The sequence below is a fragment of the Chelonia mydas genome, chromosome 9 (genome assembly GCF_015237465.2).
Source record: "Chelonia mydas isolate rCheMyd1 chromosome 9, rCheMyd1.pri.v2, whole genome shotgun sequence".
Lineage (NCBI taxonomy): Eukaryota > Metazoa > Chordata > Testudines > Cheloniidae > Chelonia > Chelonia mydas.
The window spans coordinates 4,044,225-4,070,356 of record NC_057855.1 but is presented as its reverse complement, the minus strand read 5'-3'; the positions used below and the strand labels follow the sequence as shown (position 1 = coordinate 4,070,356).

The following is a 26,132-nucleotide window of genomic DNA, read 5'->3' as shown; positions in this document are numbered from 1 at the left end:
CTGGATGTTCAAATATTTATTTGTTCCTTTGTTTTTCTTAATAGGAGCTCTTTCTTTAAGAGTAGGGAGGGGCGCTTCATTTAAATTTTCAAGAGCAATCTGCGATTGTTTCTTGCCTTTGTTTCCAGAGTATGGGGAGGCTGCTTGTGTGATTTTTGAGCTTTTGGAATTTAAAGTTAGGAAACAATTTCTCATTCAAGAAAGCAAGCCTCATTCCTGAAGCTGTATCAGTTACCATGTGCTGTAGAAGAGAGCTGTAGTTAAGGTTGTCTGAGCTTTTCCATTCCAAGTCCCCATCGCCAGTCATTCATAACTTTTTGAAACTTTCAGCTACTCGGCTGAAATTTCCCATGTTTGGTCTCTGCACTAACATGAACTTTCTTGGGAAGTTTGGGCCTCAGAGGCTTAGCCATTTTAGACTAAGGGAATGGAGGTGGATAAATGCAGAACTCTTGCTACTAATCTTTTTAAACAATCTTAGCCCTGCAGAAGCTGTGGATATAAACCTACATTTTGCATAGGAAATGGTCTTCACTTCAGGCAAATGGCTTTCAGTGTTGCAGTGAAAATTGGTTTTGTTCCAGTAGAGAGCTATAAGCCCTTGATAAAACTCCCCCCCATGTACAGTGTGAGTAGCTGGAATCCTTGTCTTAGCCCTTGTCGCTGATTGAAGGTAAGTTCTGGGAGCCTTTTCATTGACTTCAAAGAGTTTTGGATTAAACTCTACATACACATGGAATGAGGCAGGACTTCCAGCCTGGTTCCCTGTACACCTTGCCTCATTCTTGATGCCCTTTGTACATTTCTTGGCCAATGGAGGAGCTCCTATTTCTTTAATGGGCCAAATCAAAATCCCAGGGTGGAATCCTGGGCCATTGAAATCAATGGATGTTTTACCATCATCAAAGATTTCATCCCAGATCGGGGCAGCTCCGAGCACTGGGATGCTCAGCGTATGCATCATAATTTTGATCTTGAGGCTCATTCCTACTTCAGGGGGAGAGTTTGAATATTTGCCTTTCTTCCTGCCATCTGTCATTGGAGCCTTGGTTGCTATTGTAAGGGGACTGTTGCCCCCTTACTAACATTCAGTTTTAGTTGCTTGCTCCCAGTACTAAAAAGGGGGAAGGGTCGATGGAGAATCAGGACCCTGAGACTGACAGCCCCCAGGAACAACGGGGAGAGGCCAATGCTCCAGGTCAGCCTGAATGACATGGTGGGCAGGCTAATCAGGGAGTCATGAGGCCAGGGAGGTCCTGTCCTCCATGTGAGCTGGATTTCCCTGGGTCAGACAGAGTGGGGTTGAGCTAAGGAGAAAGCAGGGGCCCGAGCTGAGCTGGGGAGCAGAGCTGGGCCAGATCCAGAGAGAGCAGACCTGTCCTGGGAGCAGAGCTGCAGCCCCAAAGCCAGAGGCACAGCCCAGAGAGAGCAGACTTGCCCTGAGAGCAGAGCTGCAGCAACCAGAGCCAGAGGGGCCAGAAAAGCAGCCCAGGAAGCAGGTCCGTGCTGGGAGCAGAGTCAGAGAAGCAGCCTGCAGAGCAGACCTGTCCTGGGAGCAGAGCTGCAGCAACCAGAGCCAGAGGGGCCAGAAAAGCAGCCCAGGGAGCAGGTCAGTGCTGGGAGCAGAGTCACAGAAGCAGCCTGCAGAGCAGACCTGTCCTGGGAGCAGAGCTGCAGCAACCAGAGCCAGAGGGGCCAGAGAAGCAGCCCAGGGAGCTGGAGGCAGAGCAGCAGCAGCCGTACTGAGGCAGAGTGCTGGAGCTGGGGCTGGAGCAGTCCGGGGCTGGGTGCGGTGAGCAGCTGGGGAGACCGAGGGGGACCCTGGGCAGCGGGCCCAGCACAGGGACATGCCTCAGCCAAGGAGCTCTGCAGGCCAGGCTTGGATCGTAACCCCGACAGGGCGGGGGCGACACTGGGAAGAAGGGTCCAGCCACTTAGAGCCTGAGAGCGTGTGGCCACCACCAGAGCAAGTGTCCAACCCACGGCATCCCTAGAGCACAGCCAGGGCCGGAGCAGGAGGCCTGGGACTTACAAGGAACAGACTGTGAACCCCCCTGACATTCCAGAGACACTGTTTGTGATGTTCCCTGCCACAGAGCGGGCTGATGTGTTTCCTTTAACCTTTCCCATTATTCCTTATTCTTTTTCAAATTAATTGTTGATTAAATAACTTGCATTTGCTTTAACTTGTGTGTAATGGTCAGTGGGTCAGAGACGTGCCCAGTGCAGAGAGAGTACCCCGGAGTGGGGACACCCTAGCCCCTGTCCTAGGTGACCACAGCAGGGTTGGGGGTTGAGCCCCGCAGGAATCTTGGGCCCAGCCTTGCTGGGGTTACGAGGACTCTGCCAGACAGGAGAGTGGAAGGGGCGTCCTCAAGGGCAGAGAGGCCACTGGGTAAAGGAAGTGGGAGCGAGGACTCAGATCCTTTCGCTAGCCCACTTCACCGGGGTAGTGCAGAAGCCAGGAAAGTTCCCCACAAGAGCGGGACTATTCCCCCGCTTACACTATGATCCTTTTTGGCGGGTTTCTGGGAGTGTCAGCATTCACGCAGGTTAAATCTCTGGGGAACTATTTGCCAAGTAATTAACATCCCTGGGTCTATTTGTTATCTCTCCTGAGCCATTTGATCTATTTCTTTAGAGCCAGCTCGTGCCCTCCAGCCCACCAGTGTGTGGCTCTCCCTGGGGGCCACTGGAGCTGTGTGCGCTTATCTGCAGAGGTTTTCTAATAGCTAACCCCCGAAGCGCTGTGTGATATACAGCCAATGCCCCTGTGGGCATATAAATCAGAACACCCTGCACAAAGAGATATGTAGATTATTGACCTGTCCCTGCTTCCCATACCCAGAGTCTGGGTCAGGCCCTCTTCTTGGGGCTTCAGCTTTAGAATCATAGAATATCAGGGTTGGAAGGGACCTCAGGAGGTCATCTAGTCCAACCCCCTGCTCAAAGCAGGACCGATCCCCAATTTATTTCTTCCACATCAACCTACTATAGCACATCAGTCCTCCCTTCCCCTAACCCAGGGTCTTCTGCCAGGATCTGGCTCTTCCCTACAGGTTTCCATTCTAGAGGCCTTTCACTTCAGGTCATACTCTGCTCCAGGTCCTCCCACAGGAACCAACTTGCTCCTGGCAGTTGCCCTTTGGCTTTTATGATCACCTGATCCCTAGGTGATCAGTCTCAGCAGGGAGATAGTTGATCTGTTACAGGTGAGCCGGGGGCCCAGCTCCTCTCGAAGGACCAGGCACCCCTGTGGCAAGATACCTCGACTGGGACGGTCCAGAGGTGTTTGCCCATCCTCCCATTTGCCCAGCCCAGGAGCTGCGTTGGTGAGACCCAGCGGGAAGTAATGCAAGCTGATCCACTGTGTCGTTCAAACCCAGAACTCTTTAGCTTTGGCCTTTGTGAGAAAGATGAGTTTGTTTCATTTGGTGTGGAACCTCCCTTAACACTTCTTCCCAGTGTAAATGCAGGGAGGATAGAATCAAACAAAAGGGGCACATTCCCAGCCTCTCTTCCCATCCCCAACGCCCCCCTCCACTGGGGAGACATTCGGAAAATTCGCAAGTTCAACAAACACATGAAATAGTCGTGAAAACTTGTTCAAAACTGACATACCATCTCTTTAACCATATCCTGTCACCCCCATGGGCGGAGTTTAGGATTCAGGTGCTCAGATGCGTTGGGGCCGAGGGCCAGATTAACAATTGAGGAGATTTCCCCATCTCTGTTTTTTACTGAGGGTGGGCATGTGAAATGGGAACAATATTTTCCCCCAGAGAAAATGTGACTTTGTTCCTAGCACGGCATTTTTCCCTGTGTCCCTTGAAAGCTTCAGGTCACTGCACCCAACATGCACCAGCTTCCAATACCACCCAAGACTAGAACCCCAGAGCACCCTTGATTGAGTCTGGAAAATCCTTGCCAGATAAAAGAGAGGAGTAATCCTGATAGAGTTGCTGCAGACATTTCACCTGCCTCAGCAACGCTTCTTCTTGGCACAGGTCCTCTGTCCATTTCCATCTCCAATTGTTAGCGTTTTCAGAGATGTCTGTGCATCTTCGAGGGTTGATCGACTCCCAAACTGTGAGGCTTTACAGAGCCATCTGAAGAAGTCCAGTAATGTCCCATGACCCTGTGCGGAGCTCATGGCACTTTCAAATGACTGGAGCACTTCCCATTTTTGTGTAATCTCTTTAATGTGGGGGCACTTGGGAGATCTCGAATTGCAGGAGTTCATGGTAATTTTAACTTGCTGGAGCACGTCAAGGTTCCACAGATCTAACTGTGGCACTTAAGCAAGGTCTGAAGCCTGAAAAGCCAAAGGCTGGATGTGAACGGAGTTGGGGAGCGTCTCATTTGGCTTCCCAGCGAACTAGGTGTTCACAGCACAAAATCTGCCACCACACTTGGCACGGATCGGCCACCTCCTGGGCAGGCCCAGCAGGGGAGTCAAGGATTGAACCGGCCATGGAGGCTGAACTCCCCTGCCGTCCCTTTAGGTGTGGGTCAGAGCTTGAGGCTTGTTATGGGGCAGCGATGTGGGATTTAGTTGTTTGCGGGACAGCTATGATTTTGTTTTCCAGGGCTGCCACTCAGTTACCTCTTAGCAGCACTACGTGGACACGTGGTTTTAAGATGAGCCGCATGTCACTTAACTTTGTCAGTTTTCCCAAAACAATATTAATATACCACAAAACCTGCCACGAGTATGTACACACACACACATACACACCTATCTTGATACGGAATTGGAGGAGGCCAAATCACTGTGTAGACCCCTGCACGCTCTGGTTTCTGCGCGATTGGGGTCTGCACAGTGGTTTGGCCGCCAATCCTAAGCAAGGTGAAATGTGGACTTTTTGATCCCCAAATAGCAGCTAACAGTCTGTAAGTGGGTGAGCTAACTCCCCAGCCCCGGCACTGCAGAACACTCTCCAGCCACGGGATTCCAGCCCCTTTGTTTTCACAGCTTCAGCCTTATTTCTTCAAAATAACACAAGTTCAGCCTATCAGTCATGTGCCTTGCATCCTGACCCAGGGTCTTCTTCAGGGGCTGGCCTACCCTCCGCGGGCTGTCTGCCTGGTGTCAACCCGAGCCTCTCTGCTCTGATCTCCTCCATAGCCTGCTCCTTGCAGAATTACACTCCACAGGCCTTCAGCTGAACTGGACTCTTTCCAGGCTGCCTGGCCCAACTGAACTACTTGCTGGTTTTTTATGAGACTCAAGTGAGCTTCAAGCCATGACCTGATCCCTGGCCACCAAGCATCAGCTGGAAGGCAGCTGGTTAGCTACACATGGGGCTGGGCCTAACTCCCCTTAAAGGGCCAGCCACCCTGTGACACAGACCAGTCATGTCCTAGAGTAACTGTCTGGGGCCACAGTTCAGGAAAGCATCCCTATGTAGGAGGGCACGCAAGTCCCATTGGAACTGAAGCACATGAGTAAGTGCTTTCCTGAATCGGGGCCTAAATGGGCTCCTAAGAACTGGCATGCACTGTCCAGGGTTTGGAGCCCAGGGACTGGACACAGTTGAATGACCCTGGGTCTAGATACCGCTGCTGCTCTTTGCTCTGGCTTGTACTTCAGTTTAGGGCATCTCTCAGCAGCAACAGCAGGAGAGGGACTGGGGCTGATCCTACTGCTGCAGAAAGCGGGTGGGTGGGATGGGCAGTGCCCCAGCAGTCCCTCAGAAGAGACCCGTGTGTGTCAGAGAGCTGTTAATCCTGGCGCTGCCCCCGAAGGCACCAGATGGAAGATGGGCCGGCCAGCCACGCCCTAGCAAATCCAGATGTTGGGGGCAGCTAACCACCTCCTGAAGGTATCTAGAGGGGATGGGTAATATTGACGGCTACGCTTTCACTCTCAACAGCTGCCCTAAAATATGTGGGGAGGGAGATGTGAAGGGTGTTTGGGAAGGAGTGGGGGGTTATTTGGAGGTGGATGGTCCTTGCTTTCAACTCCAAGGACCAGGAAGCAAAGCACCAGCTGGGTATGTTTCCTCGGGTCTCTGTCTCTGCACCCTAGGGAACGGTGAGGACTGGATAGGGTCTTCACTTCCCTCTCCTGGGGGAGGAGAGGGGCAGGTCTCTCTCGCCTTCCAGAAGCCTTGAGGAGCGTGTATGCCCAGGGGTCCAGGCGTTTTCCTGGCAGCAAGCGGGATTCGGGGAAGGGCCTGAGCAGCATGAACACTGGCCAGGATGGCTGAAAATGGCAGATATTCAGGAAATGAATCATTTCCGTGGCCCATCCCTACAAAATAATGCTGTTCAGTATGCCCAGAATGTACTGTTTGCCTCCTGTGTGTGAATTCTGGCACAGGAAAGTGCAATCTTATAGGGAAGCCTGAAGTCCAGGAGGTTTCACAAGTGATATGCTGCACCCATGACCTGTAGGCATTCCCACCATGCAGAGAAATGCAAGAACCTGGGCCAGCTGAACACTGCCTTTTTTGATACCTCTATCAAGGCTGACACAGGAGAAGGAGCCGGTTACCTATAGCTTGCTGCAGCGGACCGCCTAAGATGATCTAATTTAATTAATTAGAGCTGAACTGGATCCATTATTTAATGAGATCTAAGACCAATTAATCTTCAGAGCCATGGTGCAAAAGGCATTTTGTTGCTTTTAAAAAGATAATTAAGCGAGGTGTTAACAAAACCCTGCATGCCTCTGCCTTTGGAGAGGAGATTTTCTCTCTTACTATGTCTTGTTTTTTCAAAGTGCTTTGGAATGAGCAGTTAATTGTCTTGTTGCTGTTTGTGTCTGGTGTCATTGTTTCCCTTTGAAAATGCAGTCTCTATCCAAAAACTAAAGGTTGGTCTACACGGGGGAAATCAACCAGAAAAGCAATCGCACAATAAACTGTTCCAGAATAGCTCACATGTGTACACTCTATTCCAGAATAATTAGTCTGCTTTGGAAGTGCACGAATTATTCTGGAATAAATCACTTTTATTCCAGCATAGTGTGTCCACATGGGAGTTACTTTGCAACAGCTATTCTGGTCAATTACTCTCTGTACACATGCGTTTAGCCTCATCTTGCTCTATAAGAACAGCAGCACATTCCCTATCGTATTTAGTAGTTTGCCTCTGTATTAAAGATTTCTAAAGGTTATAGTATCAGAGGAAAGGAAGACTTGTGGCACCTTAGAGACTAACCAATTTATTTGAGCATAAGCTTTCGTGAGCTACAGCTCACTTCATCGGATGCATACGCATGAAGTGAGCTGTAGCTCACGAAAGCTTATGCTCAAATAAATTGGTTAGTCTCTAAGGTGCCACAAGTACTCCTTTTCTTTTTGCGAATACAGACTGACACGGCTGTTACTCTGAAACCTGTCAGTATCAGAGGAGTAGCCCATGTTAGTCTCTATCCACAAAAACAACGAGGAGTCTGGTGGCACCTTAAAGACTAACCGATTTATTTGGGCATAAGCTTTAGTGGGTAAAAAAACACTTTTTTCAGATGCCACTAAATATTATAGTGATCCTGTGTGTGTACCACTGCCCTCCACTGGACAGATTGAGAACTGATCAACCGCGTGTCTTGTGCTTTGTACTGCGGAGCGCTAATCAAGATTCTCCTTCACATCTATCGATGTGATATCGATGTGAGGCCTGTGGATTTGGAGCAAGAGGATCTGAGTTCTGTTCCCTGTTCGGCCCAAGTGGCCATGGTGTGTAACTTAATGTTAAATATTGCACCATTCGATAGCTATGAAATTGTTACAGTGGGTGCAATTTTCAAAGTGGCTACGTGACTTAGGCACCTACATCCCACTGACTTTCATCGGGACTGAGGTGCACTTGAAAATGTTACCCAATCACTACGAATCAGCAAACACTCTGCAGTATCGCAGCAGAGTTCTTGTGGACGTTTGATTCCAGGGCGTAGTTTTCAGCATCATTGGAAGGCGCTGGGATGTGCGCTGGCTTGGGGCTATTAAAAAGGTAACCTTTGGGGAAAAGATTTAAAGTGGTTCTGTCTTTAAAATAAACCTCTCATCTGTTGTTAAACGGAAAGGGTTGGGGTTGCGTTCTGACTCTCCGCTTCTGCAGTTCACGCATAACTGAGGTGGGAACGTTTTCTGTGCAATCGAGGGGCGCAGGAAGCGTGGCATGAAGTGAGAGAGGGGATTGAGGAAGGGAGACAGTTCACCGGTCGGTCACACACGGGCTCACGATGTCACTGTTTGCCTGTATGGGGGCAGGAGGGGAAAGAACTGGGGACCTGTTAAGCAGGGATTTGAAACAAGATGGGCTTAGCAGTTTCCTGAACAAGCTTCAGGGAATGACGTGTCGGGTGGTCTCTGAGACGCAGGCTGGAATTGGCTGTGTCCGTCATTCCTGTGGAAATCTGTAGCCCTGCAGTCACAGGGGTGTGGTAGTTGTGCACAAGAGTATGCAATTTACACTCTTCCGGGCCAGCGAAGGCAGCCCCGGAGAGTCACAGAGGCCTTTGAAGCCCAGTTCTGGACTCTAGTGGGCCTGCACATCTGGCGTACGGAGGTGCTCGAGGGAGCAGAGGGATTCCCTCATCGGCAGTGGCTGTTGTGTCTCAGCATTCACAGGAGCTCAGCCCCTCTGCCCAGAGACCTGATCTTCTGCTTATTGCCACCTGTCAGCAGTGTTCGCTTTACTGATCCATCCAAGTCTTATCATACGGACTGTAATCTGCAACCTTGGACCATGGCAGGTGGGACTCGGGGCTCATGGTAAAGGAGCTCTCTCTACAGACTCCTGCTTTCACCCCTCAGTGACTTTCACTTCCTCCCTTCTTGGTTGGAACCTTCTTCAGCGGGTTCCTGTGGTACTGTACTCTGGCTTCTCTCACTGCATTCTCCTTCTGCTGGGGAAGCTCCATTCAGGATGCATATTTACAAACAGTGATGGGAGTCAGAGCTTTTAAGGGCAGAGGGAACCATAAATGGGGAATCGTCGTCGAGCGGGTCTGTTTCCAGTGGGGTCCTGCAGGGTTCAGTTGTTGGCCCTACACTATTTAACATTTTTATCATTGCTGCAGAGAGATCCAAATCTGTTGGTTAAACTGAGCACAAGCAAACAATATGCTTTTTAATATGGCCAAATGTAAATGTATGTATCTAGGAACAAAGGTCATTCTTGTAGATTGGGAACTACCCTGGGAAGCAGGGTCTCTGAAAAAGATTTGGGGGTCGTGGTGTATAATCCCGCTGAACAGGAGCTCCAAGTGTGATGCTGTAGCCCAAAGAGCTAATGCAGTCTCGGGATGCATAAACAGAGGAATTTCAAAGAGGAGCAAAGAGGTTATTTCCCTCTGTATTTGGCACTGATGTGACTGCTGCTGGAATCCTGTGTCCAATTCTGGTGCCCAGAATTCAAGAAGGATGTTGATAAATTGCGGAGGGTTCAGAGAAGAGCCATGTGAATGATTAAAGGATTAGAAAACCTGCCATATAGTGATAGACTGAAAGAGCTCAATCTATTTAGCTTAACAAAGAGAAGGTTAAGGGGTGAATTAATTAGTCTATACATATTTCAAAGGGGAACTGTAAAGGAGCGGACTCACCCCTGCGGCGCCTCCTGCTGGTCGTTGGGAATTAGCTCTTTTCCAGCGCGGAGCGCCCTCTGCAGGCTGGTGATCCGCCATAGCTCTGGCCCCCATGTCCCTCACAGACCCTGGTGCCCCTTTCTCTGGAGTTCTGCCCCCTGGCAGTACCCCCACACCCTGCCTCTGGGTTTCCCCTTCCTAGGGAACCCCCAACCCACTATCCCCACCTTGCCTCAGTCTGGGCTACTGCCAGTCATCACCAAGCCCCCGCTCCCTGGGGCAGACTGCAGTGAAAGGCCACTCATCATAGGCAAGGGGTTTTGGACCTGTTGCCTTCCTCTGCCTTCCAGTACCTCCATGGGCCTTGGACCAGGCCTACAGCCTGGGGAGTTGCCAGCCTGGAGCGCCCCAGCTCAGCCTGCTCCTTCCCCAGCACGGCACCACCCTCAGTACCCGGGCAGGCCCTGCTCTCACCTAGCCTGGAGAGAGACTCCTTGGGCCTCTGGCTCACAGCCTTTCGATACAGGCCAGCTGGGGCCTGATGGGGGCATGGCCCAGCTGTCGCTGCTTCCCCAGTCAGCCATCCCCAGCCACAGCCCTCTGCAGGGCTGCTTTTAACCCCTGCTATTTTAGGAGCGGGGTAGCCACCCCGCTACAGGAACAAATATTTAATAATGGCTTCTTCGGTCTAGCAGAGAAAGGTCTAATATGAGCCAATGGCTGGAAGTTGAAACTAGACAAATTCAGACTGGAAATGAGGTGTACGTTTTAAACCGTGAGAGTAATTAACCACTGGAACAATTTACCCAGGGTCGTAGTGGATTCTCCATCACTGGCAATTTGTAAATCAAGGTGGGATGTTTTACTTAAAAGCTCTGCTCTAGGAATTATGCTGGGGAAGATCTCTGGTTTGTGTTCTATAGGACGTCAGACTAGAGCAGGGGTAGTCAATAGGCAGACAGGAGGTCAGATTAGACTAGTCTGACCTTCTGTCTGACACAGGCCATAGGATTCTGCCCAGTTACCCCTGCATTGAGCCAATAATTTGTTTGGCTAAAGCATCTCTTTGGGGCTATGTCTACATGCCCCTGCAGTTTGGACTGCGGGGGTGTGAATAGCAGTGCCCCCCAAAGGACTGCACTGAAATTCCCCCATGTGGACGCAAGCTGAAAGGTACCTAGTTCACGTTAATGTCGTCCTCTTTAAACAGGATGAAAGTAACATGAACTAGGTACCTTTTACTTCACACCTGTCACGTCCCCCTGGGGGAGTTAGTGAGCTCTGCAATTCACTCACACACACGCGCACACACACACACACACCCATGGTCCAAACTGCAGGGCCCTGTAGGAAAGCCCCAAGAAAGGCTCCAGCCTTGATCTGAAGACTTCTGGAGAAGGAGAATCCACTGCTTCCCTGGGGAGTTTGTTCCAAGGGTTAATCACCCTCACTGTTCAAAACATGGGCTTTATTGCTAATTTGAATTTGTCTGGCTTTAACTTCCGGCTATTAGTTAGTATGTCCGTCTCTGTTAGACTAAAGATCCCTTTCGTGTCCAGGGCTCCCTCCACAGGAAGGTCCTTGTATGCCGTAATTGGCCAACAGGGTGTGGTGTTTGGAACCAGGGCAGGGTTCTGCTCGTTATGGTCATTATCTTATAGAGTTGATCTTCGTGGTGAGGGATCTAACGGCTGGCTTGAAATGGTAGGAACCTTGCCAAACCAGCTATTATGGTGAGATTTCTGCCTTCCCTGGCAGATGGTGTGAGAGGGAGAGGAAGATGCTGGAGAGATGGCAGCTTCTGAACCTAAAATCTTGACTCAACCCCAGGTGGATCCAAAACTGGGAGGATGAGCCCAGATTGGGAGGTTTCGCCCTGCACACCTTCTCCTGAGAGGGTATGGGATGAAGGTTGGCTTTTGGCCCATCTGTATCTACAAAGCTTTCCTTAGTAGAGGTTCCTCAGATCAGCACAGTGGGACAGCTCACCTTGCGGAAAAACTGATATTTAAGAGTACAAAAAGAATCGTTTCCTCCCTGCCAACCCCCACCCACCCTGATCTGGCTGAGAGCTTATCACCTGTCTCCTCTCCGAAACGTTGACACTTCAAAAGCACATGCTTGTCCCTAGATCCTACCAGCCTCAAATGGTCTACCTGCTGCAGTAGGCAAAAGAAAGGGGCTGTTATTGGGCAGTAACTGGACAAGATCCTGAATCAGGAGGTGTATCCAGAGTCAGCGTTAATCTTAATTTAAATCCATCTTTCGCCTTTCACTTCTGGGGTATGTTTTACAGCCACAAATTAAGATCTGCTTAAAAGCCATCATTTTCCTGCCCCGTGCTAATGCTGATTGGTTTGTTTCTTAGGAGTAACAAAGCGTGGCAACGCATGTGGCTGCAATGGGAAGAAATTCACTTCTAGGTGTGCAAGACCATCCAAGTGCTTAAGTGTACCATTGGGAGAAAAAGGTATCACTCCCTACCACCTACTCCTGGTAAGCTTCTGTTTGTAGACTTAATGCATGTTATGTGACATGGCCTCATCTGCCCATATGCTGTGGCCCTAGTATATTGGCAAATTCTGATAGGCACTGAAATATTATTATGCTATTCCCCTTTTTTTGCCTGAGCAATTTGCGGTGTAGTGGGTTTTTTATGTTAGGAGGAGAAATTGATGTCAGAGGCAGGTGTTTCTTTGATGCAACCCTGTTTATTTTCAAAGGATGTACAAAGTCCTATTTCCCTGAACACAGGAGGAATCCAACAATGGGAGATAGCGTCTTTGCTCCCAGTCCCAAGCCTCTTTCAGCCAGCACTGTACCCAAAAAGCACGCTCTCTAGGCTTTTTTCCTGTGCTTGTTCTGGCTGTCTCCTTCGCTTTCTTTGCTCCGTCTGTGTCTCTCTGCCACTTCTCTCACACAAACAGCTCTTCCAACCAATGTGTTTTGCCAGGAGTTCTGTTGGGCCACATGGTTCAGCTTTTACTCAAGCCTCTCTGGATGCTTGTGTTTTGGGTGGCGGTGACTATTGTCTCAGCTATAAGGGTCCAGAAAGGAGCTTAATTGTTTCTTGCATTTATCCTAAATGAAGCGTGGTGGCCATGCCCACCAATTTCAATGTGGTTTCATCCAAGCCCCTAGCATAACAATGTTAGAGATTGGGGCTCTACAGTGGGAGGTGCTGTACAAACAGATTGTAAGAGACAATCACTGCCCTGAAGAGTTCATAATCTAAACAGACAAAGCAGACAAAAGGTGGGAGAAAGAGAGAACAATCCTTTCTATCTGACAAATGAGGAACAGAAAGATTAAGTAATTTGCCCAACGTCACACACAATCTGTGGAAGAGATGAGAATTGAACCCAGATCTCCTGAGTCCCAGCCCAATGCTTTAACCTCTGACAGTTAGGGTTGGTCAGGTAATTAAAAACAACCACGAATAATTCATTTAGTGATGGAGGAGGAGGGGAAAAACTCAGTTGAATAGACTTTGATGGAAAAATTATTGAAACCAGTTCAAGGGATTCCACTCAAAACATTACCTTGCATGGTGACAGGTTTCAGGGGGTAGCCGTGTTAGTCTGTATCAGTAAAAACAATGTTGTTTTCACTAAAAACATTATCTCCTGGCCTGATCCTGAAAAAAGTTGAGCACCTCCTAGACTATTCAGACCCTTCTGAGCTCAGCACCTCATGGGGTGAGGCCACGTGCAACTATCTCAAACAAGAATGCCAAGTGTGTGTCTATAGAAACTAGTAATAGACCTTGTCCAAATTCCTCCTCCATTAATCTTCAGATTTATCTAGCATAACATGACTTGAGGTCACCAGTGTTAAGATCAGCCAAAATCAATATCAATCTACATTGTTAATGTATCCGGAGCACGATGCAGCTGTCCTTGCTATGTAGGGAGCATAATTTAATCTCCCCGTGCAGTATGTATTGAATTTATTACTTGGTGGCGTTCAGTGAATGCAGAGTAGTGGGTGGGGAAGATCTGGCTTTTGGTTGTGAATTTATACTACATGCATGAGTAAAGGCACACGTCTGGTGTGCTGACTCCAAGCAAATGGTTTCAGTTCAATCCGTAATCTTATACCCCTCCTTTTGGTTGGTTTTCTTCTGTCTAGGCACTTGTATTATCGATCTGACTGGATGCTGAGATTGGTTTGGTGGAAAAAGAGAGAGATCTTAGAAACAAAGAGGAATGGAGATTAAATTCAAGTGATCTTATTAAAAATAATTAGCGTTAAAGTTTATCTTTTCAAAGATGCCACACTGAATTGTAGACTTTCCCTAGGCAGCTTCCTGATTTAGCTTCCCCAAAGGCAACCGATTGCATAGTGTCAGTGTCACCCTCTCTGAGCCTGTGAAGACACTGCTTGCAGTGCTGATTCCTGTGCTGGGAGCATCGCTTATTTCCCAATACTCTCTTCCCAGACTGACTGACGGATTGATACCACCCAGGGCAGATATGGGGACAGAAAAGATCTGACTATATCCTGTGGTCTGGACTAGACAGGGGCGTGAGTTCAAGCCCTCAGGGCCAAACCCTGGCCTTATTGAAGTTAATGGGAGTTTTGCTAATGACGACAGAGTTTCACCTCCAGATGGTGTCTTGTTAGAATGCTGGGTTTTTTGGCATTTGAAATCCAGCTCTCGATCCACAGTTTTCATCCCAAGCTCCCATCGAATGCAGGTGCCATCCCTCAGGGCGAGCTGGGGGCCAATCTTTATTCTTAATTCAGAGCAGCTACCACACTGCGCTAAATGTTCAGTGCAAAAACCCAAGGAAAAATAAAAACAGGCGGAAGCTTAAAGTTGCAGGTGCCATGTATGTTTGCAGAGACACCGACTGCCCTGCTACACCCAAGGCAATGGGAATTTGGCTGGTGGGTTGTGGATTTTTCAAATGCACTCAGCTTTGGTCTAACTCTGCTGCATTGAAATCAACGGGAGGGGTTTTTTACCATTGATTTCAAAAGGGTTAAAGTTGGGCCAATGCTGGGCGAGTGGTTTTACAAGTCCCACCTTTAAATAGAATGTCGTCCTCCATTCTTCTCTCTGAGATTATCCAGAGGGGAGTTAGGGGTGACTGTTTCCCTGCCCCGAGGGGGTTAGATCATCACCCCCTCCTGCTCAATGTAATATTTGAGGCCACTAGAAGAGTTAGTGAAAAAACACAGGCGGCAACGTATTCAGTGTGCCGCTAATGCTCTGCACTTCTCCTGAGCATAACCTGCCTGTATCTGCAGTTTGTTACTTGCTCACAACTCAACCACTCGCAAACCTGACTCTGGATTCCCCTGAACCTGGTCAGTTACAGTTGCAAGTGGAAAACACATGAGAGGTGGTGGTTTTGGCCCCCATCTAATCATGGTAGAGTGGTGCCAGCTGAGTTTTGCTTTGAGGTTTTTTTTATTCATTTGAAGAATGCACTAAAGTAAAACATGAAGTGTGAACCACAAATGAACTGATGCCCAAAGAAGGGCTCACACACCACTCTGACCTGAAACCACTGGCTTCCATCTCACTCCGCTGGGCATAGTGCTAGAACTGGGTGACATTAGCAAACTTTTATATTTATATATATAGAGAGAGAGAGTTGCATGAAGCTGTTTCAGGTTATTTTGACCCTCTTGCTTTTATCTTGTTTGCCAAATTCCGTGAAATGGTTATTTTTCTCCAATTGAAATAATGTAAAAATTCAAATGTCAACTTTCAAATTTCAAAATCTCTGTTTGTGCTGCTTAAAATGGGCCCGCTTTCATTTCGGGACAGATTGTGATAGCTTTGCTCATGATCTGTGGCACCTCTTAGTGCATGCGTGATGCCACTTTGCGGGAACCAGGTGGAGTAAAGTACGGCTCACTGTGGGTAAAGGGTTTGGAATCTGGACTGCGGGTAGGCAGGTGTGTGTGTGTGTGTCTGTGTGCGTGCCTGCAGCCTATTGCTGCCATTTCCAAAGAAGGGGAAATACAGAGTTACTGAGTTAAGCGGCTGTCATATTCAGTCCTGTTTGCCTTAAAAATAACAATGTAGGAAATGTACTGGTGGTGGAACAAGCAGTTTCCCTCTGGACTTGCACTTGGGAGGGCAAAGGATCCCAAAAGAAGCCAGCGAGTACTGAAATCTCTCAGATCTTTTTAACGGTTGGCATTGTGAAATATTGTTATGCATCTATAATTAGGGTGTGTAACAGATGGCTAACGCTTAGTTATAATTAATGTCTAATGCACAGGAAAATAGCCCAATGCAGCCAGTGATTCACCAGCACCAAAAGAATTTTAATTCCCTCTTTGCTGGGCTTAAGCTTCGCTTGGAGAAACTGGGACTGGAGGGGAATTCGGTTGCATCACTAATTTCACAGGGACCCTACTCTGTATTAAAAGTTGTGTGTGCAAATGCTTCATTATGATGGATTACATTATATTGTGCTGTGTCACCTGCTTTAGTAACTTGAAATCATGTATTAAAGGGGTGCACACATTGCTTTAGCAGCGCACCATGTTACAAGCTGCCATAGAACAGACGCAGTCTTGCTGCTTCAGAACCGATTACTCATGCTGTAGGGTAAATGATTTAAGAAGAGACTTTAATTAGGTGCTTGTAGCATTCAGGTGGGGAAACATTTTCTTTATAAAACTCTAAGTATTTATTATAGGTAGTAATCGCTTAACACCGCTTAACAACGTCCTCCCTGAGCCGTTAGCAACCTCATGACATTAGGCTGTAAAGGTTTCCAGTTCCTGGAAGCTGCGACACAGTTGCTGTGAGGTGGCACTTGGTGGTGAAACCTGAAGAGGTGTTTTGGTGAGATGTCACTAAGCTGCACTGCAATGCAGTGGCTGGCATGAGGGCCAGTGAACAAGTTCGGGGGAAAAAGTGTGAGTGGCAGGTTCTCCCCCAAAAGAATCTGGGACCATCTCGGCAACCCCTGGATGGCTGATGACAGAGAGCCTTGAATTATACTGTGCAAAGAACTTATTAACTGTTTTCTGCCTGTTCCCAAATATTTGCCAAAAAGCCTTTTCTTACCGTTTGGCCAGTTTTCTAGATAGCAGAGATTCTCAATCATGGGTTGTTATAGACCACTTCACATCTCTGTAGAGAGATTGTCCTGTGGTCCCCTCCCATTTGCCAGCACTTAATATCCCTCAGTACCTACATCAATTGCTTTAATGGAAAAGTAAACATTAGCAAGGTACTTAGTATCTATTAAGACTATTTTAGTGCGATTTAGTTGCAGAAAAGAGGCACCAGTACCATGTGTCCAGCCAGAATCTAAGCTGGTTTTTTGAGCGCTTGTCCATATATACTCCACCTTTGGTGCAGGTGCACCCTGTGTGATTAATCTTGGAGCCTTTGGCCCGGTGTGGCCATCAGGGCAATGTGCTGAGTGCCCTGGCACCCCCCTTTCCAGAGCATAAAGGGCAGAGTGAGGCCAACCGACCTTCAGTCCCTTCTTCCTTCTCCCTGGCTGTGAAATGGAACTGAGAGCAGTGACCCTGTCACTTTCACACTGGTGATTAAAACGGATAGTTCTCTGCATAGTTTCTTATTACTGGAGGTGGGTTAATAGTTAGCTTGGAATAGCTTTTTATAGTAGGTTTCTATTCTGGGTAGTTCTTTTTCTCTGTCATTTAGTTACCAGGATTCACCCCTTATGGCTGAGCAAAAATTGCCGGGGTTCAAATACTGCGCCTCATGCAAGGTGACTGTACCCCTCGGTGACAGGCATACTTGGTGCTTGTTTGGTTTGGGTGAGGGGCATATCACTGACAAGTGCTCCATTAGTCCTTTTCTAAAAGAACCCCATACACCAGGGAGGCTCATTTAAAGCTTTATCTGCTGGACCAGTGGAAGCAGCTAGCCTCGGGTCCAGATAAACAAGATCCACCCAGCCCTGAACAGTCCTCCACCAGAATTGCTCTGGTGACTGTGAGTGCTCTGATTACCTCTCGGACCTCAGCTCATGATAAACATTGCGATGATGCTTCCAGTCCTAAGCCCTCTTCGTCAGCAGAGAGGGGTAAGGTGCCACACTGCTTTTCTGAAGAGCAGAAGGACAGGTCTGCCTCTGAGGAACCCAGTGAAAGGAAGAGGCATAGATCGCCTCAGCTTTCCTCTCACAAGGCCTAAATTAGGTCCCTCTGGCGCCTGAAAACCTTCCGGTCTCCATACACCAGTCCAGGCCAAGAGCATCCTCCAACAGTCTCCACGACTGCCCGCTGGGTGCTCGGTACAGACCTTGTCGGCACTGTCTGCTGCATACCGAGCATCTCAGAATGATTGCTCATGGTGCAGACGGTCTTGACACCAAGATTCCCGGCACGGGGAAATCTAGCCATGTCTGCCTTCGCTGAGACCCCGCTGTTCTCCTCCACAGTAAATGTATTCTCAGCACTACTGATATTGGATATTTCTTTGGCAACTCACATTGCTTACAGCTCTGATTCCTGGCCATACCAGGCACTAGGGACATCCATCAGGCTAAGAAACGATCCGCCTCAGCATGGGCGGTGGGTATCGAAGGCAGGGGGATGCTGTGTCTCCCCAAACAGCCTTGTGTGGCCCCGCCCCCTGGCGCCTTCCCTTCCTGCTTCCCGGGCTGTGCTGTGGGGGGGCTTGTCCCCCCGTGGTCGGGGCCCCAGGCTGGGGCTGAGGGCTAATGGGGGCCGGCCTGCGCTTCAAGGCTCGGGGAGGCAGGTCATGCCGCCTGCTCACCCGCCCGGTGTTCCAGGGCTGGGGGCGCTCGGGCGGCCTGGGGGGTGCATGGGGGGAGGCTGGCTGCAATGGTGGGAGTGGGGGAACTCTGGGCTCCAGTGGGAGGGGAGGAGCCTCAGGCAGAAGGGGTGGTCTGGGCCAGGGCCTAGCCTCCCTGAGCCCCAGGGTTCACCTGCCGCCCATGCTCCTCAGCCCACTCTAGATCTAGGTCTCCCTCCCCAGCAGGGTCCACCAACAGCCACTCCAAGGAGCAATTGCTGGTCCTTCCTCTCATGAAGAAGTCCATCCGTCAGCTGGACTTGCTTCCATTTTCACCCAAAGAAGCTGTGTTTCCGTCTGCTCTGTCACACCTCAGTGACTACAGGGCTTTTCAAGACCTCCTTTGGATAGCGGAGATCTTGAGATTCCAAATGCAACAGTGCAGGAGAAATCCTGCGTGCTCGAGATCTTGCACAACTCAGTACTGGATAGGCTGGCTCTGCCGGTAGATGAGAGACTGTTAGAACCTGCACTGCTCCCATGCAGACGCCTGTATCTATTCCTCCAATGTCTAAAAGGGCAGACAGAAGGCACCAGGTGCCGTCTTTGGGATTTGGATACTTTTACACTCCTCCCAGAACTGGATCCCTTTTTCTAACCACTGCTCAGGAGAGGATGAAAGAGCAAAGCTCTAAGGTGGCATTGAAACAAGAACCCAAATGTCTGGGTTTTTTCCCCCAAAGGAAAAAGGAAGGAGCTGCTAGCGTCCATCTTAGAATTGCCAATTATCAGGCACTCCTCACCTACTATGATTGTATCAATTGGCATAAGATGTTGAACATCACAGACGAATTACCACAGGAGTAGAGAGAAATGAAGATCTGCAATCACAGAGGCTTAGCCGTGGGAAATACCTGCCCTTTCTACCAGGAACTTCAAATTTCCAGTACAGGGTCCTACCAGTTGGGTTATCAACAGCACACCCGATCTGGTGCCGCCATCCGAGAGATGGTGAGTATGGAGTGCTACCAAGACACCTCTTATCTGAGAGGCAACTCGATAAGAACTGCCCATTAAATTCTGCAGAGCGGTGCCCTGGTTCGCTAAAGGGTTTGGGTGTCCCCTGAGAGTTATGGATAATTGAGACTGCATGTGACTTATAAAATATATCTAATTATACTGTTGTGGCAGCAGTCACCAGATGGCACTGCTACACATAACGGCGCAAATTCTTTTTCATGGCATGCAAGCCGTGCCGTCTTTGAGGGCATGCTGTACTGTTGCTGTTTTCTGAAAGAAGTTACCTGGGGGGCAGATGTTGCAAACAGCAGGAGAGTTGCTCTCTCTTTTCATCTGTCTTACTTGAGTCGGTTCTTGGGGCGGAGTTGCTCCCTGGGAACAGGGCACTGGTGTTCAGACTGCGATTCCTGCAAGAGGGGGTTGCCTGCATGCCACTTGCGACCACCTGTGTTCCAGGGATGTAAATAGACATGATTCTGTGTCACTGATTTCTTCTCCAATAGGAAACCAACCTGAAGGAGCTTGGTATCTGCTACCTGCGGGCACAGGCGGGGAGAGAAGTTTTTTTGAGAAGAACCAGAGTTCCAAAATTTGGATCAGGATTTGAACTTCTCCCATGTCTGAGTGTGTATTGCATCTGGGTTTCTGGCTTGGCCCATTGCAGAGGTAGAATCTAGATCTGACCTTTGCTAAAGGATGTGGGGTGGGGAGAGGTGGGTTTTGATTCGTTCCCAGCCCTGCTAATTTCTACTTTGCTTATGTGTGGCCAGATTAGTGCAGGGGGTGGGAGGATGCAGGGAACTATCGTGCACAAGAGCCAGGCATGGTGGTGACTTCAGGCCTTCACGCCAAGAGGGAAATGTTTGTACTGGGGAGATAATTAATAGTCCAACCTTAACATGTGCAGTGTTAACTTGGGTGGCAGCAGGTTAGTGAGCCTCAGGCCTACACGTTCTGTTATGGTTTGTAATCACTGGACTCTGCCCTGAATCTCCAGCGTTCTGCCTTTAATGTCTATGCTCCTTATTGTCCTGTCTTTTCATGTTTCAGAGTAACAGCCGTGTTAGTCTGTATTCGCAAAAAGAAAAGGAGGACTTGTGGCACCTTAGAGACTAACCAATTTATCTGAGCATGAGCTTTCGTGAGCTACAGCTCACTTCATCCGATGAAGTGAGCTGTAGCTCACGAAAGCTCATGCTCAAATAAATTGGTTAATCTCTAAGGTGCCACAAGTCCTCCTTTTCTTTTTGTCTTTTCATGGGCAGACTTAGGACCCGGGAAAAGCCTCACAAGCCCAATACGGGGAGGGTGTCATGGATCTAAGTTATACTGGCTCATCCTGTTTTGAAAATGTAGCATCCCTGGGAGCCCTTGTGGACACTAAACTGATCTGCTCCGGCCAGCAGAACAGTTAGTTATAAATGTGTATTTATGAAACAAGGAATCTATTGGCAATCGTGCATGTGTGACTTTCTGTAAGCGCTGGTGAAAGGTGCTTTCCCCAGATGCTCAGGTCTCAGCTTATCGACAGAGCAGGTACATCATGGGCAGAAACAGGCGTGTTCCCTGCGAAGGTGTGCCTCACCTCGGACCTGGAATTGCTCCTTGAGGGCCGCTGAAAGGATGGTGGAATTACTATCACCCTTTCTGGCTTTGGTGCCTCACGTGAGGCTCTCAGCAGGGGATGGGTGTGATGGTGAGTTTCTGGGTGTGAAGCTCTCTCCACAGAGACTCATCAGCTTGCTTCATCTAGGCTGCTTCTCTTCTGGCCCCAGGGCCACTCGTGCCATGGAGCACCTTAGAAAGACAAGGCAGGTGAGATAATATCTGTTATTGGACCAGCTTCTGTTGGCGAGAAAGACAAGCGACACTGCTCTATGTAAGCTCAAAAGTCTCTCTCTCTCATCAACAAAAGCTGGTCCAATAAAAGATATCCCCTCACCCACTTTCTCTCTCTCTCTCTGTCTCTTATATCCTGGGACCAGCACGGCTACAATAACGCTTCCTACCAGGAGCTCCTTGGCAGTCGTCAGGGAGGTCTCTTCCCATTCCCTGACTGTGGTCTTTCACTGAAGCCGACTGCGCTCACCTCCTTGCAACCAGATCTTCCTTAGATGCCAGACACATCCCAGAAACCATTGCACTGATGGCCGGGATGCCTACTGTCAAGTGTCACAGGAATGGGGGAAGAGATGCAAAGGATGTTGGGATCAATCAGAGGAGGAAGAGGCTGAGTTATGACAAAGAATGCAAGAAAAACCCCAGGTGCTCCTGCCCCAGCTATCCAGCATCCAAAGCTTCTGGGGCTGCTGCTGTTGGGACTGTACCAAGGTGATACAGGGAAGCCGCCCTCAAGGAGAGTATTCCCCGCGGGGTTGACAGCTCCAACCTGGGCCTGACCCTACTGCACAGTGATGCTGTATATATCTGTGGAGTGGTGTCAGCCAGAATGCCAGACATGCAGAATGTCAGCTGGAAAGGGAGGCCATGCCCTCCACCTACACAACAACTTCCGTTCCTTTGATATACGATACACATGAGCTGCACTCACTGGGTTGCCACCTGTCCCGCCATGGGTGGGGCTGTCTCGCCTCCAGCACAACACCCCCTGTTTTTATCCTGGGCCCAGGGACCCACCAAGGCTCAAAAATGTCCTTAAACAGAGCTGCTGCTGTAAGAAAGGGAATTTCCCTCCACAGCGTGGAATTAATTGCTCCCTGACCTACTACAAGCAGGGGATGCCTGCAGTCACTCCACCGCACCCCCAGGAGCTTTAGAGGGCTATACCCCTCTCTTAAGAGCAAGGCCTGCTCTACGGATCTGAGTAGTGGACCGGGAGCCAGCAGCTCGTGAACTCGGCCTCTGACACTGTTGTCCTCTGTGACCTTGGTCAAGTCACTTCCCTTTCCTGTGTCTTATTTTCCCCACCTGGAAAATTACGGCAGCGATGTTTCCCTGCCATACGCAGATGGCATGGGAGTTCATTAGTTAATGGCAGTGACATGCTCTGTGGAGAGGGACCCAAAACGGAATCCCAGATCCCCAAACCCTGTGAATATTGGGGGGGATCGTGTCTGGATCTGAGCCGCTTCATTCAGTCCCCTCTCTATGAAATCAATCTCACACGTAGAAATCCAGAACCTTCACCCCCTTGAGCTGAAGGGATGCCTGGAGATGAACATCTCTAGCATCATTTACAGTAATTGCTGTGTGTCTGGCCCCATGTTAGCAATGGGAGGCTGGCTTGGAGGCTCCCCCTCAGTGATGCTAATGGTGAGATTGCATCATTCCTCAAGGCATACCCCAGTTTCAAGCCCATGTCATTTTCAGAGCATTCCTTTAAAGCTGGGGAATGAGGAGGGGGATATTCCCCCATTATCTACAGAGCCCCCTTTATGCTGGTGTGTGACCAGAAAAGCGGGGTGAAATCGGGAATGCCTCCGGAACAGGTGGCCTCCCAGCAGCACAGGGCTGGTGGAATGGCTCTGTGCTGGGTCTCCGGCCAGCCCCCAACCTTGGGGTCAGGGAAATGGAGAAGGGGGCTTGGCTTGACTAGCATGCTGAGTTCTTGCTATTTTCAGTTGCAAGAAATGGCCCCAGGGAAGGGGGCCTTTGTCCCTCTGCTTACACTGGGGCCTGATGGTGGTGGGAAAATGGGAACTATGTTTTGTGAAAAGTATCAACATTTGGGGGTGGGAGGAAATTCTTCAGTCTCCCATCCCGGAGCCCCCTTTTTCCCTCGTTCAGTGGCAAAAAGGCAGGGGGGAAACCCCCAAACTCAGAAAAACTGGAAAATATGTCCATGATTTAATTGAAAAATAGGAAAATGGGGGTGGGGTAGGAGGGATCCCACAATTTTCCACATACGCAAACCCAACTGTACTGTGGACTGATCCCCCAGATCTGGAGGGTGGCTTCAAGCCAACCTGACTTCCCCCTCCCCCTGAGCTGCAACAGGTTCCCCTCAGCCGCAGAGAGTGTCACAGTGAATCAGGGCAGAACCGGGAATAGAACCCAGGCGTCCTGACACCCAGCTCTCTGTGGTAATCACCAGAGAATTCAGCCTCCTTCCCTGCCATATGAGATGCTCCAAAGCTCAGCTTTTTTATTTCCATCCAAACCCTCACGTGCACTTAGACAAAACATCTTAAACGCTGCGCACTAGGGGAGTGTGGGAGGGGGAGAGCCCCGCAGCTGTCTGTCTCTCCCAGACTCAGAAACAACAATGCTGGAGTGACACCCAGCATTCTAACCCACCTACACACATACCTCCTCCGCATACCCTTATGCCACCTCATTCATGTGAGACTCCAACTGCAAATCCGTCCCGCAGACAGATCTGCAATGCCCTGGCTTCCTTCGCGTAGCGAGGAAGTATCATCCCATTGCCAGACTGTGTGACAACGTCCTCTGAGATGATGGGACCAGCTGGCCTATTACAGGCTCTTTGACCCTCCAGAGATGCTGCCACTGAGTTACCCTCCTCACAATTGCCTCTTTAATTCCAGCCTGCCAGGGTGAAATTGACCAGCCGCAAAATGGGCAGCTGCCCCGCATCTGAATTCTTTGCTCCTCAACATGAGCCTTTTTCTCCCCCATTACCAACAGATTTCCTTCAAGGAAGGATAAGTATGTGGGCTGGATGGCATTCAGCCTGGAGAACCTCCCAGCTATGTGGGAAAGGGTGCTGGCAACGCAGCGGGTGGGAGTCTCTCTTTCTCTCTCTCTCTCTCTCTCTGCCCCAGATTTCCACTATAGAGTATATGTGGGGAGCAACTTCCAGCCGAGAGATGCTTAGCACAGTGCCTGTAACTAGCTCAGCCAAAGCGAGGGGCTCCGTGTGGTTCACCTAATAGAACTGAGCAGGGAAGAAAAAAATTCCACCCCTGAGATCGAACAGCCACTGTGTGAATTCCACAAGCCGAACGGCTCTGCCTTCAGGAATGAGCATTAGCTGTCAGAGGACGGGGAAGGCCATGAAGAATCTCACCAGGTGGTCGAGGTATAGATCACTTCGTCCACAGTGGTGGTCTACACTTCCATCTTCCAGCCAGGACTGGAATAGAAGCATCCAAAGAGCGTGGGACAAACTGTTCCAGCCCTGTTCTGTAGGCGAAAAGGTTTGGCTAGATTGGAAGAAGCATCCAGATTTTGGATGTTGATCCAAAATTCACAAAACTTTGAACCTTTGGGAGTTTCCCCAGCTGTAGCCATGAGGGTTCCGAGTCATTCATGTGCCTGGCTCTAAGGTGCATGGCACCTGTTCAAGTCCTTAAGGAAAAGGCCTAGAAAGTTTCTACAAGGGATGCAATCACTAGTTGCTGTCTTTCAGATGAGATACAGAACCATGTTCCTGGACCTTTTAAGATCTTGTAGCACTTCTTACAATTATTTATCTTGCAATAGTGGGGATGTTTTCAGTGTGAATTGCAATTTAGGGAATATCTGATTGCATTCAGTCCATTTGGGATGGCCACCATCTTGGCCAATACCAGGACCATGAGTCTCTACAGCTTCAGCTAAATTGCCAGGCTCTGTGGCTGAGACTGTAACAGACTCTCATCCTCTGTGGATGAGGCACAGAAAGGGACATGCAACAAGCAGTGACCAGGAGATTACACATCTAGTATATGTTCCCTTGAAATTTCCTTTGGATATTGCTGGATTCCCCTTCGGTTCCTGGCCTAACTGTTGTGCAGTGTTCATGTGGTGATAAACTGCTGCTATGTTCTACCCCAGAGCTGACTGCATTTCAGTGGCACAGAAAGTGATGCCATTACATGCATGCTGTAGTTTTATAAAGCCCTTTGGGCTCCCTTGGGCAGAAAAGAGCTGCATGAATGCAAGACGTTATTTTGCCACATACTAGGTAAAGACTGGTCGAAACCAGAACCACAAGTCTGCCTTTCTGGAACTCTGGATCAGAATCCTCAGGTGCAAATTTCTCCCAAAGATTTTGGTCCTGGGTTTGATCCCGCACTGGAAGGGGGATTTTTCCACTTCCAATTTAGATCTGACCACAATTTCAAGGGCAGTACCATTTTTATGAGGTTTTTAATTCTATGAGAGTTCCACCATTTGGGCCAAAATCTTATGGAAACATGAAATCCTTTGAGTTGTGTTAAGAGCTCACCAGATTTTGGTGCTGCTTAATCTGACCCCCAAGGCCAAACTCTGATTCAATCTTGAACTTGACTCCTGAAGCCTAATCTGACCATCCTGGCCTGTGCCAGGCCATCTTTAATGATAGGTGAAGACTACCACAGTGGGAATAGAATAGAACAGAGGTGAATTCTAGCTGTAAGCATGGATTTCTCAGGGTATGTCTATGCTGGACTTTTCTTTCCTTTGAGGTAATTACCGATGAACTGGAGATACTTGTCACATTTGTAAAGGCTAGTGCTGACACTGATCCAAGCTGCAGGTTCTTAACCTGGGAATCAACCTGGAGCAGGAAGGTGAAAAGCTAGGTATAGGCTTAATGTTAATGGAGTCATTGCAGTGTGCAAACAGTGAGCGGATCTTGTAGACAGCCTTATGTCTGACAGGGACAGAGCCCTTGACTTCCGTTTCTAGAATTAATTACCAATCCCCCCTTTCTCCATGAACTGCACATATTGCAATGTTAACTGCCTGGACTTGGCCAGGGCTCAGGGCTGCAAGTTTATGGGATTCACAATTCACAGATGTTAGGAACTATCAGGCTGAGTGTGGGTGGAGAATGTCAAGTTTTAAATAGCTTCCCTGCCACCCTGGCACAGACAGCAAAGAAAATGTTTCCACATGACACGCTTCCAACCAAAATTTCCTACGAGGAAAAATAAAAAGCCCAGCTCTCTGTCTCTGAAGAGGGCTCCTGGCTTTTGC

General features: G+C 49.1%; 1 protein-coding gene across 1 annotated transcript in view; it reads left to right on the top strand.

Moving 5' to 3' along the window:
- Nucleotides 1-12,015: 12,015 nt before the first annotated feature.
- Nucleotides 12,016-26,132, top strand: part of TP63 (tumor protein p63) — a 147,365-nt gene continuing 133,248 nt past the window's right edge. Inside the window, exon 1 of the mRNA XM_043522574.1 lies at nt 12,016-12,034. The gene's annotated coding sequence lies outside the window, so the exon portion shown is untranslated. The remainder of the gene's footprint in view (nt 12,035-26,132) is intronic.